Here is a 21,528-nt window from a genome sequence, read left to right on the forward strand (position 1 = left end):
TGCCATTCTCTGGTAATCTGAACTTGACAAGTTACTTGACCTTTCCAAATCTCACTTTTCTTCATCTATAAAATGAAACTGTATGACCATTAGGTGTAAAGTATGTAGGAGGCACTTCATCCATGAAGGCTAATAATAATAATCCATGAAAACCAGTTCTTCAGATATTAAAATGTATAATATTTTACCTTTCCCAAGTAATACAATGCTTTAGTAAAAAGTGCATGTGTGTTTAGAAAGTCCTTATTTATTTGTGTATATTTGGTTGTATGGCTTTTTATCTCATAAAGAAGCAGTGGAAAAATATATACCAGATTATATGAGTACAAGATGGTCCCTGATTTATGATGGTTCGACTTATGATTTTTTCACCTTATGCATTCAGGAGAAAAATTAAAACAAACTTTTTAATGTTTGTTTATTTTTGAAACAGAGAGAGACAGAGTGTGAGCGGGGAAGGTGCAGAGAGAGAGGGAGACACAGAATCTGAAGCAGGCTCCAGGCTCCAAACTGTCTTCACAGAGCCTGATGCGGGGCTCGAACTCACAAACCGTGAGATCATGACCTGAGCCAAAGTTGGACACCCAACCAACTGAGCCACCCAGGTGCCTCAGGAGAAAACTTTTTTAAAATTAAAGTTTATTTATTTTGAGGGGGGGTGGCACGGGCAGAAAGAGAGAGGGAGAGAGAATCCCAAGCAGGCCCCGTGCTGTCAGTCCCACATGGGGCTTGAACTCACAAACCATGAGATCATGACCTGAGCTGAAATCAAGAGTCAGATGTTTAACTGACTGAGCCACCCAAGTGCCCCGAGAAACTGTGCTTTGAATTTTGAGTATGTACTTGGCCATATTTTTGAATTTTGAGTTGTGAACCACAGCTCCCAGACAGCCACACAATCACGATCAAACAACCAATACACCACTTAACAGCCTTTCTGTACCTGTACAACCATTTTGTTTTTCACTTTCAGTATAGTATTCAATAAATTACATGAGATATTCAACACTTTATTATAAAAGGCTTTGTGTTAGATAATTTTGCCCAACTGTAGGCTAATGTAAATGTTCTGAGGGCATTTAGGTAGGCTAGGCTAAGCTATGGGGTTCAGTAGGGTAGGTGTATTAAATGCATTTTCAACTTACAATATTTTTGATTTACAATGGGTTATTGGGGTGTAACCCCGTTGGAAGTCAAGGAAGATCTTTAGTTACCTATGGGATGGAGATGGGAATATGGGAAGTGGAGGAGGATAGACATAGGAATGAGAACAAGATTTTTAAATAGGTATCATTTTGTTTTAATTTTGAACCATGTTTGTATTATCTTTTTAAGACATTAAATTAAAAAAAAGTAAGTCCTGGGGTGACTTTAATGATGTGAATATCAGACATATGTTCAGTGGTTTCCACCAAAAGTCCTGGGGCTTTTTTACCTCCCTGCCTTTGTAGACCTGACCTTTGTCCTGGAATTTTCTTCTAAATCTCCCCTTCTTTTCTTTTCTAACTCCCACTTCACCTCAGGTCTTAGCTCAAGCATCAGTTCATTCCTGTTACAGCTCTTTCTTTACTACCCCCTTTTCATTAGATTCTCTTCTCCTGTTTTCCCATGGGATCTTGTGATAGCTGTAACCACGGCTTTTCTTCAAGTGGGCTGTAATTATTAATTTATTGTCTTTCTGACCATTATACCATGAGTCCTTGAGAGTGAGAAGAGTCTTACGTAACTGTATCACCAGCATCAGACACTACTCATAGCTTATCATAAGTGTTCAAGAGATGCTTATTGAATGATTTTGCAATGTATGTGTAATGATCTCATGCCATGGACTTTTGGAGATTGTTCCTATTTCAAACATTAGGCATTAGGCCAATGCACTGATTCTTTTTCCCTTCCTTCCTTCCTTTCTTCCTTCCTTCCCCTCTGCTTTCTCCTTTTTCCTTCCTTTCTTCCTTCTCCCACCTCCTCCCTTCCTTCCCGTCCTCCTCCTCCACCTCCTTCTTTTCTTCGTCTTCATCTCCGTCTCCTTCTCTTCTTTCTCCTCTTCCTTCTCCTCCTCTCTTTCCTTCATTTCTTTCTTCCTTGAATAAATACACAGGTTGTCACCTATCCTGGTCTCTCAGTTGCAGTTGCTGTATATGAAGCAGAAATCCCTTACCTATGAGATTAACATAAACAAAGGCAAAAATCCACTCATATAGAATACCAAGGCCCAAGGGAAACCAAGAGCCTTAAAAGAAATTCAGAAGTTTCTCTGATTAGATTGTGATCTCTTGAAAAGCAGAGACTATATTTCCCACCTTTGTGCCTGCCCCTGGTACTTTGCATAGTGGCTGGTGCAGAGTAGGTACTCAATAAATGAGTGCTAAACTTAATTGAAAAAAAAAAAAATAACAGGGCATGTCTTAGCTTCTCTTGAGAATTTTTATCTGGAGGGGAAGAGCTATGAATTTTGAAAATTAAATGGTTAAATATATACAGAAGCAGGAAAATGGTTGTGTATGGAACTGAAGGACAGGTAGATGTCGGCTCAGTTTTTCCTTTTTCACCAGTAACTGTGTGACCTTGGCTAAATCACTTAAATCTAAACCTGTCTTCACTTGCAAAACATGCACGCATGCACACACATGCAATCTCAGATGGTTACTAAGATAATTGAATGAATTAACCAAAGCAAAGGCCTTAGCACATGCTTGTCACCTTGTAATTTACTCAGTGTTGTTTCATTGAGCATGCTTTTGTTCAACACGATATCTAGCTATTATATCAAAAATTTTTTAAGGCCCCGTCAATAGTATAGGTCTTAAACTTACAAAACCTGAAGGAATCTCAACTAAGAAAGAAATTGGGGAAGAGTCTGGATTAGAAGGCAGTCAGCTGAGGGTACTTGCCTCTCAAATTGAGTTCTTGGCTAAAGCTAAAATTGGAAGACAAGAGAAATGAGACTTTGGAGTCATAGATACCATGCAGCACAAAATGATTAAAGCAAAGTGCAGTGCTGGCTTGTGGTCGTGTACTTGTTATCTTGGAAGTACAGCCCATGTGCACCTCTCTCTGTGTCATTTCAGCAAATACGCTTTAGTTTTGGGTGAAGTGGAAAGAGGTGGGATGGCAGAGGGACACTGGAGGACTGTTGGAGACAATATTTGAGGATAGGACCAAATGGACTAATATTCCTAGTGCCTTGTAACTCATTGATTGCCAGGAACCTGGCTGAGGCAGAGCAATGGTTTATTCAGCTTTTATTCAGCTAAGCGCCCTGTTGACAACAAAATGTGTCTGAGTCACAGGGGGTCAAGTGACTGCAGCTTCTCTGATGAGTCATTGTCTTGCCTCCACTAATGTCCCAGCAGCTGGGTCTGACTTGTTTACTGAGAGAAAGCTACAGCTGTCTGCAGGTACAGACTGTTGTGCTCCACATCTCACCAGCAGAGTGAGCATGCTTGGTTTGGGAGTATTTGTATTCCTGGAAGGTCTTGAAGTGTAGCAGGCAGGGGCTGCCCAGTGTGATGTGACAATGTTCTTTCCTCAAAATTGGTAACCTCAAAATGAGCACCTGTTTAGATTGGGACTTCAAAGGGTTGAGCAAGAGTTAGAAGGTGTGAATAGGACTGATATATATTGCTTAGGATCTTAGCAAGGCTAGTGGCTAATCTACACTGGGCAATTGAAGAATGCTTAATAGACTATTTACAAAGGTGTGGGTAGGTTCAGGGAAACAAGTGATGGTGCAAGAGTCCCCAGGAAAACCAGAGTGGGGAGCCATTACTGACAAAGCAGGGGCAGGAGTGGTTACTGGGGTAGGAGGGAGTAGAAATATGTGGAGGTCACCTGGGAGGATCTGTGGCCATCACTTAAAGAGTGCAAACAAATTATAGTTAACCAACAGGAAGGGAGCTAGAGGAATAAATCCCAACCTCACTCTCCTTCTACCTTCCCTCCTTATGTCCTTCCACTGGCCAAATCCAACTGGAAGGCAGAGAGCAAAGGAGCTTTTGATGCTGGCCATAGAGATTGCCTCCTAGGGGAAAGGGCAGAGTGGAAAAGGTAGAGATGGGATCAGGGGGCAAACAAAAAACTTGTGGCACAACTTGCTTACTAATCAGGTTAGTTTCTTCTCTGGTTCTTAGTTTCATTCATCATAAAATGGAGAAATCACTCTACCCACTGTTGGCTACCCATTGTTGTGAGAATGGAATGAGATAATATAGGTAGAAGGTTTTGAAAAGCCATGAAGGGCTTCGTGAATGTTGAGTATGAAGTTGTTGAATAGCTACTACTTTTCAAGGAGGAAGGAACTACAATGTCACGTGACCAGCATTAATCCCTTACTTCCCAGTTAGTTCACCAGCCCTTCTTTTTTTTAAATGTTTATTTATTTTGAAAGAGTGCAAGTATGAGTGGGAGAGGGGCAGAGAGAGAGAGAGAGAGAGAGAGAGAGAGAGAGAGAGAGAGAAAGAGAGAAGGTATCCCAAGCAGGCTCCTTGCTGACACTGACAGTGTAGAGCCCAATGTGGGGCTGGATCACACAAAATGTGACATCACAACCTGAACCAGAAGTCAAGAGTCAGACACTTTACTGCTTAACTGACTGAGCCATCCAGGCACCTCCACCAGCCCTTCCTGAGACCCTAGTAGGTATATAGTCCATACCTGATGCTGAGTGTGAGCATGGGAACAAAGGTGGGTAGGCTATATTAAAAAAAGGTGATACAGGGTGTAACCACTACTCCTTCAAAAGCTTGTTGGAAAGAAAGATAAGAAGGTATGTGTATATTCCCATACCTACATATGAAATGTATGGAAAGTTATGAAGGTATCTCTGTGAGTACATGCACACGCACACTCACAAAGTAATGAAGTCACAGATGCAAATGAAGCATCACCTTCATTGATTAGAGTTGAACAGGGACAATCAGAAGAGGTAACACTAGAAAAATGGACTCTGACTTGGAAACTGAGCCTTGAGATGGCAGCCTACTGACCTATTGAGAGTTTCTTCTGTTATTTTTCTTCCAGGTTTAGGAATGGACCTTTTCGAATAGAGGATGAAATATCTGAGTTCTTTGAACTTACGTCTTTGTTTCTTCTTCTTCCTAATGCCAGGCATAGTATTCTGAAGGTTGTCAGGAAATGTTTGTTAAATGAATCAGTAAAAAAAAAAAAAAAAAAAAAAAAAAAAAAAAAAATATATATATATATATATATATATATATATATATATATATATATATAGTATTAGTGCTACCAGGTTAAGTGAGAGAATGCCTATGATAACAGTGCCTCCCTTGAGCTGTGGTCCCTATGAGAATTCTTCCAAGGGTGTTTGAAGTAGCACTGCATGCAAAAGAGGAGTCCCTGTGAATGAGTTTAGCATACGCTTTTGATAAGTGATTTGCATAAGATTAGCCTGTGCATAGACTGCAATCTTAGAAATTTCCAGACAGAAAATGCTCTCTGGAAGATGTTCCATTTATTAAGAGCCTATGACATGCCAGACATGTTTCTTCAATCCTTTGCTTCTGGGCTCAGTATAAAGTGATGAATAAGGGTGGTTAATCTCCCCCAATAGTTGTCAGGTTATTGCAAAGTTTAAAAACAGTGTCTGGAATTCAAGTACTGTTGCATAAATGTTAATAGTCAAGGACTCAAGAGTGTGACAATGAAAGGGAATGTTAAGGTAACATCGTCTAAACATTGGGCAAATATCAGTGGAAATGATATAGGCGTGGGACTGCTCAGAAACACTGCTGTGGATGCAGAAATCAAGACTTTACTCCCGTGGGGAATAGCCCAGAGGAGAGCCCTGGAACAATGCTGAGGCTTCTTGGGCTTTGAGAGGAATACGTAAATGGTAGGAGCTCTTGAAACAGGCTGATCGTTGTGTATAAAAAGCACAGCCTGCATCTAGTATCAGCTTCCTGCAGAAGAGAACATCACCTGCTCAGAACTCTGAGGGTCACAGAAGAAGGCTTGTTTCAACCCTGCTCTTTTCCAGGCTCAGGGCTGTGGGTGCACAAAGCTGACCAAGGCCCTGACAAGGCCAAAGAACAACTGTGCCCCATCTCAACCTGAAATTCAGACTGCCAAGCCCCTGACAAGGGCTGTTGGTGATGGGGTGTGTATATACCTAGGTGTGCCCTCCCTGTTGGATTTTTTTCCCCACTTTCTTTTATTGAGGTAAAATCCATATAACATAGAATTAACCATTTTTTTTCAAAGACAATTGGAATGTTTTATTTCATAAACTGATAGGATATTTGCTTTATTGCTTTATTATTCCATTTATTTATTTATTGAAATTATAGTTGCTTAATATGTAGTGCAATATTGGTTTCATAGAATTAACCATTTTAAAGTGTACAATTCAGTGGTATTTAGTCCATTCACAATGTTGGTAACCATCACCTCTATCTAGTTCCAAGATATTTCATCATCCCAAAGAGACACCCCATACCAATTAAGCAGTCATTCCCCATTTCCTCCCTCTGCCCAGTTCCTGGCAACTGGGTTTTGTCTCTATGGATATATCTATTCTGTGTATTTCATGTAAATGGAGTCATACAATCTGTGGCCTTTTATATCTAGGTTTTTTCACTTAGCGCAATGTTTTTGAGGCTCATTCATGTTGCCACATGTCAGTAGTACATTCCTTTTTACGGCTGAGTAATATTCAGTCTATGTATATGTCACCTTTTGTTTATCCATTCATCAGGTGGTGGAAATTTGGGTCATTTCCACTCTCTGGCCATTGTGAATATGCTGTTATGGAACTTGTGTGCCAGGTTTTTTGGCATACCTATTTTTAATTTGGGGGGCGGGAGTAATATACCTTGGAGAGGAATTGCTTGTTGGGTGATATGCTAATTCTATGTTTAACTTATTGAAGAACCACCAAATTGTTATCCACAGCAACAGCACAAGTTTAGATTCCCACCAGCAAATGTATGAGGGTTCTAATTTCTCCACATCTTTGCCAACGATAATTTCCCATTAAAAAAAATGTTAGCCATCCTAGTTTGTGTGCAGTGTTATCTCACTGTGGTTTTGATTTGCATGTCCCTGGTACAAATGATGCGAGGCGTTTCTTTATTCCCTGTTGAATTTTAACTCAGTGGAAATATTCTAAAGCTACACCTTTCTGCCTATGAGTGGATCTGTAGTACGATTTAGATAGCAAATTCTTGCATGTAGATTTGCTTAACTCTCTATGAGTCAGATGGAATAGAAGTATTTGCAAGTAGAGCCTAATAAACACTCCTGGACAATGGTGTGGATATGGAAATAGATGAAGAACTTTCTCAAAAGCAGTATTTATTAAAACTATGCTACTAATAGGACATTGATTTTTTTCTTTTTCTTTTTGCTCTGAAGTTTTATTTTAAAATCTGCCCTAAAAAAAAAAAAATCTGTCCCAGAAAAACAAATGAGACAAATAACAAATCTCCCACTTTATGGACTTGAGTATCTCTTAAAATGGAGCAGCCAAAACTCATGCGTTTCAATACTGCCTTTGTTGCTGGATGACCTCTGACGTTTTAGAAGACTCCTCACTTATATACTATATTAAGACATCCCTCTGTGTTTCATTTCCACTGGCTCTAGTTGGGGGGATGATGATGAACTCCTACCAGTGTTGGCAGGGCTCTTGGGAAATTCTAAGAAGAAACCCACGAGTGAACTCGGGGTGATGACGTTGTGAGGAGCTTCTAAGTAAGCCATCCATTTTGATATACCTGCCTTAGACTGGATTTCCTCCTTCATTAAGGCCATTAATGGCCCTTTTTATGCCAACTTCTTGAGGCAAATGGACAGGGTAATGTGTCTCCAATTAGAGAAAGAGAAAACTGAGTGTCCCCAGAATAGTCTCATATCACAGTTAGGCTTGTTAGCTGCAAAAATAGATCTACATCAAAATAGAGAAATGTGGAAAATGTTATGAAAATAGAAACCATATTGTGCACTACCTTTTTTGATAAGTAGGTTAGCTCTCTAGAATTCTTAAGTTTAGAAGAGATAAGAAACTAAATAATGTAGTCCAGTATTCTTTGACTGATCTGGTATTAGGTTGGGTATTGGGGTCATGTCTGTGATCAGGCCCTGATTAGGTTTTGCTTGCTGGTAATTTTTTTCTTACTGCTAAATCTCAACATCCCATCTCTAATACGTAACTTGAATGTTTTTAACTGAGAGCTGAGACTGAATCTATCAAAAAAAATTTAGTCCCACTCTTGTGAACAGTGATATTCTTCTCATTATGTCAACCATACTTAGCATTCCCTGAATTACCTAGTCAGTAGGATCCTAGCTGGAGGCCCCTTGCAGATAAACAGTGCCTGCCTGTATAAAAATTGTCAGGATAATTATTTTTCCTGGGGGTAAAGGTATGTCAAAATGATTATCTTAGTAGGGAGAGAAGATAGCTAAGGAGAGTTGATGGTATTCAGGTGGAAGGTCATGAAAAGGTTGCTAAAATCTATTGTCTCTTCTCTGCCATCTTCTATCTCCTGTTAGCAACATATAAGGTCATTTTGCCAGAGAAATAAATTAGGTCAGTAAATAGTCATTGGATGAATCTACTTTAGATGGATGAGTTACAAGGTCCTCAACTGTGATCTACAATCACACCGATCTTGAGTTGTTGGAAACTGGTCTTGAGTACTCTGAGATAGATGTTATCATACTACTGGGACATATTAAGAATATATAATGAACTCTCATTCTCCTTTCTTATTTGGATATTATCTTTTCAACAGAAATGTTCTCTTATTCCTGGTAGGATTGCAGGTAAATATAGGGTGACCTGTTTTGTTTTTGTTTTTGTTTTCCCTAAATCTGGCAACTCTACTTCCTGGGCACTTAGCTAGATTATACTTCCTAGTGTTCCTTGCAGTTGGATGTAGCTGTGTGACTGAGTTCTACCAGTGGAATATTTGTGGAAGTGATGTATCATTGTTAGGACTGGCCCATAAAAACCTCTCTTGTATGCTCCTGTATGTTCTTGTCCTTTTGTGGTTGGCTAGAATGGAGACAACTTCTAGGGTAACTGTGGAAGCTGCATGTTGAAGTTAGAAGTTCTGTTAGACTGACTGCCTGGTGAAAGACTACCCCTATTAATTTGTTTACTTTTCTGTACTCTACAAGCAAAAAAAAAATTTACTGTGTTTGAGCTATTATGCATTTTGTGATCTATTATATTTGTTATGTAAGTAGTTTACTTAACCAATAACTATGTCGGTTGGTTAAGTCATTTTTATTGGTAACTAAATTACTAGATAGGGAGAAAACTTAGCATGAGACAGCTAACTTAATAAGGTGGGAATTATTTATAAATTTCAAGAGCAATACTCTACAAGTGCCCCAATAGGCTTTTGCTGTGTATAAGTGACTCTGAAACTTAGTAGTTTAATATAACACCAATCCTCCTATTATCTCTCTGAGGTTCCAAAAATCAGGAATTTGGGAAGGATGTAGCTGAACGGGGTAATATTACAGTGCAGTTCAATTCAGTAGCGATTTAATGTGGAAACCCATCTTGTGGAAGCCATGATTTGTGCTGTGGAGAGAAGTCAGGAAAGTAGATAGCATGATGCTGAGCATTAAGAAGCTTACAGTACTACTAGACTTGCTCACATGGATAGGCTCAAAATCATAAAACCCCTAATTATGTTGCTAAAATCATCTATTCAGCAAATATTTAAGCATGTACTAATGCACCAGGTACTCTACTGGGCACTGGGTTTGTAACTATGAACAAAACAGACAAATTCCTTTCTTCATGGAGCTCACTTTCAGGCGCGCATGCATGCGTGTATGGAACAGATAGCAAACAAATTAAAATTTTAATTATATAGGTTATTAGAAGATAAGTGCCATGGAGAAAACTAAGGGGAGGAAAACAGAAATTGTGTATGAGGGGGTGCAATTTTGTTTTTATGTAAGCTCTATGCCCAACGGGGGACTAGGACTCATGACCCCATGAGCAAGAGTCAAGTGCTCTACTGACTAAGCCAGCCAGGTGCCCTGTAGGAGTGCAGTTTTAAGTAGAATAGTCAGGCCAAGAGTCCATGAGAAAGTTACATTTGAGCACAGACTTTTAAAGAAGGTGAGCATCTGAAGGATGCTCAGCCTCGTGACCATCTGAAGGATGAGTGTTTCAAGCAGAGGGAAGAACAAGTGAAAAGGCTCCCATAAAGGAACCTGTTGATTATTTTCCAGAAGCAACAAAGAAGTCTGCAGCTGTAGCAAAGTGCATGAAGTAGAGAGCTGGAGAGAAAGGCAGAGTAAGAGCAGGATGGGGAGCTGGCAGAGAGGATCAGTAATCAGGGGCCTCCTAAGTCTTTTAGTCTGAGTAAGATTGGAAACTGGTGGGTGGATTTATTTATGTATTTATTTATTTGTTTATTTAGCAAAGGGGTGGCATGATGGGACTTATGTTTAAAAGGATTACTTTGGTTGCTGTATTGGGAATAGTTAACAGGAGTGTAAGGATGGAAGTAGGGAGGCCACATTGGAAGCCATTGTAATAATCTAGGTGCTGGGTGGTGGTGGCAGACGGGTATAATAGCAGAGGTAGTCAGAAGCAGTCTGATTCTAGAGACATTTTGAAGATAATAGAGCTAGTAGGATTTCTTGATGGACTGAATGTATGGTGTGAGAGAAAGAGAGAAGTTGAGAATGACCATGTGTTTTGGCTTGACCAATTGGAAGAATGGACTTTCCACTAACTGAGATAGGTAAGAAAAAAAATAATAGATCAAGTGCTAGAAGGAAGATAGCATGTTTATATGTTGATGGGATGGTTCAATTGAGAGGTAAAAATTAATGATACTGTTAAGAGAGAATTGCTGTAATCAAATAAAGAAGAGAGTAGAATCCAGTGCCTATGTGGAGATCCTGTCTTAGAAGTTTAGATGGTCCATTTACAGAAACACCAGGGAAGGCAGAGTATATGATCTAGAAGCTGTAGGCTGGTATTTGAGATGATAGGAGCTAAGGGAATTTCTTTTCTGATTATTTCTATTTTCTTAATGAAATAGGATACAATTCACCATTTGAGAATGAGGATGAGGGAAGAGACATGGAGGTCTGAAGTCGTCATCTAGAAGAATGCAAGATTGAATGGACTATGGAAAAGCAGTAGTATTACCGGGTCTATTTGAGGTCCAGTATCGTTAACTTGAAATGGTTTCTGTCAGTGGGTGCCTGGGTGGCTTAGTCAGTTAAGCATCTGACTCTTGATTTTGGATCAGGTCATGATCTTATGGTTCATGAGGTCAAACCCCAAGTTGGGCTCCATGCTGACTGTGCAGAACCTACTTGGGATTCTCTCTCTCCCTCCCTCTCTCTCTGCCCCTACCCCACTCTCTCTCTCTCTTGCTCTCTAAATAAACAAACAAACATTTAAAAAAAATTTTTTTTAACGTTTATTTATTTTTGAGACAGAGACAGAGCATGAACGGGGGGAGGGGCAGAGAGAGAGGGAGACACAGAATCGGAAGCAGGCTCCAGGCTCTCAGCCATCAGCCCAGAGCCCGACACGGGGCTCGAACTCACCGACCGCGAGATCGTGACCTGAGCTGAAGTCGGACGCTCAACCGACTGAGCCACCCAGGCACCCCTCAAAAAAACATTTTTAAAAATACATGGTTCCTGTCAGCCTAATAGTGGTTTTTGTTTTTTGTTTTCCTGGTTATGTTCAACTTCTTGGGTGCAGGCACAGAGTAGGAGGAGAATTGGATTTTTCCAAGGCTGGGTTTTGCTAAATATGATAAATTGAGAGAGAAGCGGGAGGTGGAGGGTATGTTTATAATGATAGATCATGGCATTTAAATAAGGTGAGGGAAGTGAGGACATGGAGGGAGAGAGACAGTAAACAGATGATGGAATTAATTGATTGTAGGTCCTAGTGGGATTGATGGATTATTGCAGGTGGCCTCTATAGAGAGTGATCTTGAAAGAGAGTAGATGGAGGACAGAGTGTGGGATGTTTGGATTTGAGATCATGGATGGTTGTATATTGTGATAATAATGACAGGGACTGAGGATTGACCCTGGGGAGACAGGCAGAGATAGGGCGGAGGACAAAATCACTGGAGAGGTTAGAAGGACAAAGAGGGCAGTGTTGAAAGTATCATCCACATGGAATTGAAATCACTAAGAATTAAGACAAGCGTGTTGTTAGAGTGAGTCACAAACTAGAATCTTTGAAACTTGAGGAAAATGAACAAGAGACTGGTAGATGTTTACAGCAAGGAGAGGCAGGGGTGATAAGAGACTAATGATACAGATTTAAAGCTGGAGAATTTTAGAGATAGTGGCTTAGAAGCAGCAATGAGGAGCACTGAGGAAACCTAGTCTACTTTTATCCTGGATTCAGGAGGCATGAGAGAGATGACAGCTACTGTTTGAGACTACTCCAGTAGAAAAAGTCTCCTCAGGGAAGAACCAGGTTTCTATACAGTAACTTCGGAAAAAAAGTTGAGAATACAAGAGATTCTATTGGTAATAGACCATGGGGTGCAGAGAGCACAGTGGAGGTGTTTCAGGATTGGGGGGATGGAGACAGAAGAGATACACAGCCTATGAAAATAATGAAAGCCCCGTGTGTGAGGCACACACTATTAGCAATGGTATTAGTCCTTTCCCCTGCCTGCCTCGGACTGACTTTTTCACATATTGGGGCTCTGCCTGCAGCAAGTAGTGTGTCCCAGTTCTCAGCTGTCTAAAATGGATCTAGCTCCTGGAACAGAGAGGAGAAGCAGGTAATAAAGGAGCCCTCAGCCAATATTTCAAGATTAGACATAACTGTCAGTCAACTCTAACTGATTGCCCTAACAGAGACTTCTCTGATTTTCTCATTCTGTTTGGATTGAGACATCTGGATAGGACAGAAAAATCACTGAAGAGTGCACCTCAATTGCATAATAGACCTGGCAATGGGAAACTTCTGTCTCACTGCAGTATCTAGCCCCTTTGGATTGTGAGGGATTTGTATCAGTGAATGGAGAGTCAACACCATCATTTCAACCAGATCCTTCTCAAACCAGCCACTGCCAAAAATTGCTTTTAAAAAGAAGAAAGAAGAAAACAAGAAAATTCATTTTTGTTAGGATAGATGATAAATGGCTCATCTGACACATGTGCACATTCATTCATAGAAAACATAATTGTTTTTTTGCTGTTATCATGGCCTTCTTGGTGGAGATGTTGTTTTGCAGAAATCAGTGGCCTGAAGGGGAGTGTGTGTGTGTGTGTGTGTGTGTGTGTGTGTGTGTGTGTGTGTGTGTGAAAAATTCCTGTTCTGCAGCAGGATATAAGTAGAGCATGCCCTAATGGATTCAGAGGCATTCTACACTGGAGTTACAGCTCGGTCTTCACAGCTGAACTTTTATTTTTCAGAACATAGTTCTTCAGCCATAAGGCATTTGGCAATTTTCACCAATAAAAAAATAAATTGCATAAAAGGGAGTTGGGGTTGAACCCGCCTATCACCTTTTATGTGAATTTTCTCTTTCTATTCTCTCAGTGCATGTCTGCCAGCATTTACATTCCTGAAATAATTTATGTGGGGATGGAAGAAAAACAGAAAAGAAAACAACTTCCTCAAACTACTCTACAAGGAGAACATTTGGAAGATCATGTAGGGAAGCACTGGAACCATTTTATCAGAGTGACAGGTCGATGGAATAGTGATGCAGTGGTAAAATTAAAGGTCTTCAGTTTTGGCCTTTTTTCTATGAGACCCTGGGGTATTGACTTTTCAGAATGAGTTGCTTTTTGGCAGTCTTGCTAGAGGACAAGCTCTTAGATCTACAAAAAGTTTTCGAGGCAAATGAGGATGATAGCCAGGAGGAGGGTCAGCAGGCTGAGGGGAAGAGGGTAGGAGTGAGTTTTGCCTGAACAGTCACTAAGGAAAGTCTAAAGAGGACTCTGCAGGGAGTGGACATTTTTGGAGATCCTTGGCTCCAGAGATACTGCATTCCTTTGCATAATTTTTCCGGAGAACCTGGAAATTATACTTGTGTCATTGGCTACCTTTATTCTATTTTAAGTTCTTTTCAAACTGTACATGGAGCACAACAAAACTTGTAAAGGGGCTAAGCTTAAGTGTAATTTCTCCATCAAATTCCATCTCAGCCCATTTTTGCCTCCTCTTAACTCATTGCTTTCTGGATTTTCTGACTTGTGCTTATTTGTGAAAACTTATTTTGCTCTCCATTACTTTGTCATGCCTGATTCCTAGTGAACCGTTACTTTTTTTTTTAATTATTAAATATAATTTATTGTCAGATTGGTTTCCATACAACACTCAGTGCTCATCCCAACAGGTGCCCTCCTCAATGCCCATCACCCACTTTGCCCTCTCTCCCACCCCCATCAACCCTCAGTTTGTTCTCAGTATTTAAGTCTCTTATGGTTTACCTCCCTCCCTCTTTGTAACTTTTTCCCCCCTCCCCTCCCCCATGGTTCTCTGTTAAGTTTCTCAGGATCCACATATGAGTGAAAACATATGGTAACTGTCTTTCTCTGCCTGACTTATTTCACTTAGCATAGTACCCTCCAGTTCCATCCACGTTGCTACAAATGGCCAGGTTTCATTCTTTCTCATTGCCAAGTAGTATTCCATTGTATATATAAACCACAACTTCTTTATCCATTTGTCAGTTGATAGACATTTAGGCTCTTTCCATAATTTGGCTATTGTTGAGAGTGCTGCTATAAACATTGGGGTACAAATGCCCCTATGCATCAGCACTCCTTTATCCCTTGGGTAAATTCCTAGCAGTGCTATTGGTGGGTCATAGGGTAGATCTATTTTTAATTTTTTGAGGAACCTCCACACTATTTTCTAGAGTGGCTGCACCAGTTTGCATTCCTACCAACAGTGCAAGAGGGTTCCCATTTCTCCACATCCTCTCCAGCATCTATAGTCTCCTGATTTGTTCATTTTAGCCACTCTGGTATGAGGTGGTATCTCTGTGGTTTTGATTTGTATTTCCCTGATGAGGAGTGACACTGAGCATCTTTTTATGTGCCTGTTGGCCATCTGGATGTCTTCTTTAGAGAAGTGTCTATTCATGTCTTCTGCCCATTTCTTCACTGGATTATTTGTTTTTCGGGTGTGGAGTTTGGTGAGTTCTTTAGATTTTGGATACTAGCCCTTTATCTGATATGTCATTTGCAAATATCTTTTCCCATTCTGTCAGTTGCCTTTAGTTTTGTTGATTGTTTCCTTTGTAGTGCAGAAGCTTTTTATCTTCATGAGGTCCCAATAGTTCATTTTTGCTTTTAATTTGAACTGTTACTTTCAATTACACTTTCTGTTTGGTTATTTCTGGGCTCTTCTTAACAGTGAACTCTTCCACAATCCTAATTTACCAGATGAAGGAATCCTAAAATTGATGAGATACATGAATAGTAAGATATGTGAAGATGTTTTTATCACATAGATATTTATCACATAAATCACGTAAAAATTATAGTTAATCAAGACACCCTTTTGGTAATTAATAAAATATATTTACAATCCATGGGTAGATTTGGATAATTATAAGTAAAGCATTTAATAGCCATTTGATACCATGCAGTTTCTAGAATATTTTAGTGTTCATTATTTATTTGATTTCACAATAGTTCTATGAATTAGGAAGAACAGACATTAATATACCCATTTTACAGACGAAATTAAGGGCTAGGAGGGTGAATCACAGAGCCAATAGGATCTTTAATCTCAATCTTCTGACTCTAGGTGATGACAACTGAAATAATTTGTATGAAGATAAAACGTGGTTTTGTTCACAAACAGGAATTCGTCGTGAACTTTTCAGTCTCCACTTGATCTTAGCCAAAAGGCCAAGAAGTGAGAACACTTTTCAGTCTCAATATAGGTTTGGCAAATGTAAGTACTATATATCGCAAGGTTCAAGGTTTCTTTAAGGGGATGATCCAAGTATGGTATGCTGTAGCACAGCAGGCAGCATCTTTAGTAGTTCTAGCTGCGTGACATTGGCCGAGTCACCTAACCTCTTCGATTTCTCTCAATTTTCTTAACTATGAGGTGGGAATTGTATTGCCATCTGTTAGTTGTTACTCCAAAAGTAGCTGTGACATGAAAATGTTTTGTGGGTATAAAGCAGTATCAAAAGCTGTCAATGTTGTTTGTTACCACAGTCTTTGGCAAAAGATCCAGGACGGAGGGAGTTGGGGTTCAATTGGACCTCACCGGTATGCTCAGGGCTTGGACTTTTCCAAGGTTTACATTTTTCCTGTAAAATTAAAGAGAGGAGACCATATGAAATGGGGAAAGTTGCTTAGGACACTCTCACTCTGGTGTCTTTATGATACCCTTTCCACTCTTGTCCTAGACCCCCCTTCCTGAGCTGACGCTGCTGGAATGTAATCTTCTCCAAGAGATAGTTTTTAATGGCTTATGTTGTTTCTTTCCCTTCTGTAAGTGATTTCCCCCCCCCCCCCCCAGCAACATAATACTCAGAGATCCCGAAAGAATGGCTCTGTATTGGCAGAATTTTGGAGTCATTGCAAGCTTCTTGGGGGTATGTATATTTAATTTTGTCCTTTCAAAACCCAGCATGATTATGGCTGCACATTACTAAGGTTATCCCCAGACTGAGATGATCATACTCTGTGTTACCATTACATGTCATATAGGTGTGTGTCATAAATGCCATAGGTTGTTTTTATTACAGTGTAATTTATGCAAAAAAAAATGCACCCTTTTAAGTTTATGGTTCAATGAGTTTTGGCAAACATATTCAACCACATAGCCACCAGCACAATCAAGATAGAGATTCCACATGCCCCTTGCAGTCAATCCCCTGTCCCCACCCTCAGCCCCAGACTGCTTTCTGTCATCATCCATTAGTTCTGGTTTCTCTAGATGTCATATAAATGTATTCATACAGGATGCAGTCTTTTATGTCTGGCTTATTGATGCCATAGATTATGGCATATGCTTTAAGCACACAAAATTCAGCTCATATACCTCCTTTCTATAGCTATGGATGGTGTGCAGTTTGGGGTGCTTGGCTAGTAATATTTCCTGTGACCGTAGTGGCCAGGGCTTGTAACACTTCTGCTCCCTGAGCCAGAAAGAAATGTTTCCCACTTTAAAATCTTAGTTATCACTTGCCACTTACCAGCTGCCAGTGAGTGGCAAAGGCTTGGGGGTCAAGGAGCTCGTGGCCTCTCCTGCTCCTATTTGCAGTGTTATTTTAACCTTATATTACACAACACTTTTGTGGCTGACAAGCTGGTGTGTGTGTAAACCAATTACGGGTCAGCCAAACAGCATTTTTATTCAATTTTTAAATTGTAAGAGTAATACACATTCATTGTAGAAACTTTGAGGGAAAAAATGGAAAAGTGCAATAAAGATTTTCGATACTTTCTCATTGAGAATATCATTAAATTTTGGGGCACGGTTCTTTCTAGTTTTTTTCCCCAGACAGGCTGTTATGCAGATATGATAATCCATATGTAAAATTTTATAACCTGCATTTTTCATTTAATATTTTAGTCATATAATTTCTCTGTCAGTGAAAAATCTTCATAAACATATTTAAATGGCCATTGTAGCTTACCTATATATAAAGATATTAGTATGTTATTAATGATACTGTAGAATTACATATAATATGCAATTAATATACAATTATCCCTATATATCTCTATATGTATAAGATTCATAATTCAATACATGAGAATTAAAAAGCACTAGGGGCCCTCCTTTTAAAAGGAATCTTATGTGCTTTCTGTTCCGCTTCAGTATGTATGGATTTTGCTTACAGCAGAAAAAAGGCTATACCTACTTGATAGAAGGAGGCACAAACTGCTAAGTCAAATAGAAGTGATACAGAGACTTCTTCCTAACCCTTCTGTTTTAACACCTTAATCTTGCCTGTTGGTATTTTCTGCCCTGCAGGTGTTGAGATTCAGCCACGCTTCCATGAGACTACTGGTGACACTCCATCTGTCAGATCTCAAATTGACAGAAGTGATAAGGGTAGGAGACTGGAGTAGTTCTTCCAGAGTTATTTTGCGTCTTGATGACAGCGAAGGAAAAATATGGGCAACAAAATTGAGAGTCTTTACTTTCTGACCCCTGCTCTCAGCTGAAGGAGAGAAGCTCTGGGAGACCTAAGTGTCAACCAGGATGGCTACAGTATTGAAAGTCTGTGTGTCTATGTTGGATGTTCACTGGGTTTAACAGAACTTAAAAGATGCCTGCAGACAAACTGATTTGCAGTAAGATCTAAAATCCATCCAAGGGATAACCTTTGGGGAATGAACTGTAAGGCTTGAATAGGTCCTAAATTGTACACAGAGTAACATTATCATTTACTATTGGTACTCACAAAGTACCAACAGGTACTTTGACATGACAAATGCTTACAGTTTTGGTTCAGATCTGCTTCATAAATATTTACTGATTACTGAGTGAGGCACTGTGGGAGATGTGGCTCTGCAGTAATGTGACTGATTTTTAAAAACTATGAATTCCTAAATCATATCTTCAAGTATGTGCTCTTCTTTCAGAGGTTAAGTGTTTTTCAAAGATGTTTTCTCTGCTCAAAAATTTCCTACCTCCTTAGAGCTTGTTTTCAGCCTGTAGGATATTTAAAAAATATATGCATACTTAAGATACATCTATTTAAGTATATATGTTTAATTCTTAGAATTAGCCAGAAGTTATTTGGTACCAAGTCCTATGAATGTGGTAGGAGGTCAACATGGATAATATTTTGTTTACCTGAAATGATGTGTGACTGTGGACCAGAGTCTGAGTTTTTGGAGAAGGTTTATTAATTTCAAAGGAGGGGTTCCACTGATACTGTGTGAAATGCAGTAGAATTGCAATTGCAATTGCATTGGTGCTTCTCACAATGACTCTGAAGGAAAATCCTCTTTTCAATAAGAGTTCTGATGTGTTCATAAAAAGTTCTAACTTCCTAGCTAGAGAGCCACACCTGAAAATGACTGTTAACCTTTAGGAATCTTCTGCATTTTCAGAAGGTGATGTGGAAACAAGTGCGTTAGGGAGCAGGAATTGGCATTCATCACTTGGTGCTGAAGCAGGGCTGAGGTGATCATATGATGCAGTCAGGAAGCAGGGGCGGCTGACCGGGCTCCCCTTTTCAGCTTTACACCCACCCTCAAAGGTGTAGGTTGTCTTCTTGTCAAGAGTTCCTTTCAGATTTTCCCCTTGGAGTTTTCCTTGCTATTTGTTTTATCCAGATTAATTTATGCAAAAAGGGTGTTGAGTGTGAGTATTAAATTTCTCAGGTTGCATGTTATTGCAGAATTGATTCTGGAAATGGGAAGTAAGAAAGAAAGCAATTAGCAAAAGTAGTTCAGGTTGGTTTCTTGACGTAGGTGGGTGGGACTGATTTGACCTAAGTTCTGGAAAACACAGATGACATGCATTGCTTCAGTGCACTTGAAATTCAAATTTATATAATGATTACACATTCTCTAAGGCATGGTAGCATTGCCTTTTACATTAGAGTGCAAGATACTCAGGGCAAGGGCTAGTGCTTCTGAGTTTTTTATATTCCTCACAGCACATAGCAGAGTGCAGGATATACTCATCAAGGCCTCCCCAGACAGAATGGTTACTCCCAGATTCCCATCTTGTTTTCCTTTTTTTTTTTCCTTTAAACAAACGTGGTATTGTGAATCTGCTCAGGTTGCCATAACAAAATATTATAGACTGGGTGGCTTAAATAACAGAAATTTATTTCCTTAAAATTCTGGAAGCTAGGAAGTCCTACATTCAGGTGCTGATTTGATTCCTGGTAAGGACTCTTGTTCTAGCTTGCAGATGGCTGGCTTCTCACTGTGTCCCCATATGGCAGAGATAGAGCAAGCTTTTGTAAGGATATTCTATTGGATCAGTGCTCCACCCTTATGACCTTATTTAACCTTATTCTAAATATAGCCTCACTGAGGATTAGGGCTTCAACATATGCATTTTGAAAAGACACAGTTCAGTCCATACTACCATCGGAACAATTATTACATTGTGTTGTGATAATTTGTTTATGCCTGTTCCCTGGAGACTATGGTGTCCTTAGGTACTAAGCACAGTGCTAGGCATTGAGAGTCACAGAGAAGGGTCTTGCCCTCAAGGAACTTATGGTTAGTTGTGTTCATTTTCCATGGCCACTCTAATGAATTACCACAAACTTAGTGGTTTAAAACAACAGAAATTTATTATCTTACAGTTCTGTAGGTCAGAGAAGTCTGACACAGGTCTCAGTGAGCTAAAATGAAGGTGTCAGCAAAGCTGTGTTCCTTTTGGAGGCTCCAGGGAGAGTCTGTTTCCTTGACTTTTCCAGCTTCTAGATGCAGACAACGTTGCTTGGCTTGTGGTCCCTCTTTCTCCGTCTCAAAGCCAGCAAAGTTGCAACTCTGTGATGACTCTTGTGTAGTCACATATCCCTCTGACATAGCTAGGTAAGGCTGTCTGTTCTTTAGGATCCCTGTGATCAGTCTGGGTCCATCCAGACAATCCAGCATAATCTCCCTATCACACAGATCTTAGCTTTTTTTTTTTTTTTTTTAATTTGCTTTTACTGTTTATTTATTTTGGGGAGGGAGAGAGAGAGTATGTGCGCAGGGGAGGGGCAGAGAGAAAGGGGAACAGAGGGTCCCAAGTAGGCTCTGTGCTGACAGTAGAGAGCCCTGTGCAGAGCTCAAAGTCATGAACTGAGAGATCATAACCTGAGCCGAGGTCAGATGGTTAAGTAACTGAGCCATTCAGGTGTCCCCTTAGTTTAATCACATCTGTAAATTTCTGTTTGTCATGTCAGGTAACATATTCACAGTTTCTGGGGATTTAAATGTGGACATAGTTGGTAGGGGGCATTATTGTGCTATCACTTTATAGTGGAAGAGAGAGACATATAAATCAGAGATTCAATGCAATGTGTCAAGTGCAGTAATGAAAATCTGTTCAGGTTACATATATATATATGGGAAGCATAGAAGAAAGTGGTCAACAAATGATAGTTATGAATGAGACACTGACAGCAAAGATGAAGAGGATGAGATGGGTTGTAGGGAGGTAGAATGGGCATAATTTGGGATTCAGCCTGATGTAGGGGATGAAGGAGAGAGAGAATGAAAAGGAGTGAGGATGATTTCCAGATTCTGGATTGGGACTGGGCAGACCTCTTGCTGAGATAGGGAGCACACTGGAGGGCACAGTTAGTTGCTCTTCATGCCCTTGTATCTTCATAAGTATTCTGGCTACAGCCATGTGGTAGATGGAAAGGTGATTCCTGAAGAAGGCATGTTAGGCAGACATCCTACTAGGGATACGCTTTGGTGGAGGGGATGATACATTCATTTTTGTCTTTCTCTTTTGCTTTTCAGAAAATTTGAGGTATAATTTACAGTGAAATGCACAAATCTTTTTAAAAATATTGTTTAATGTTTATTTATCAAAAATTTTTTTTTAATGTTTGTCTTTATTTTTGAGACAGGGAAAGAGCATGAGCAGGG

This window comes from Panthera tigris, chromosome F3 (genome assembly GCF_018350195.1).
Source record: "Panthera tigris isolate Pti1 chromosome F3, P.tigris_Pti1_mat1.1, whole genome shotgun sequence".
NCBI classification, from domain to species: Eukaryota; Metazoa; Chordata; class Mammalia; order Carnivora; family Felidae; genus Panthera; species Panthera tigris.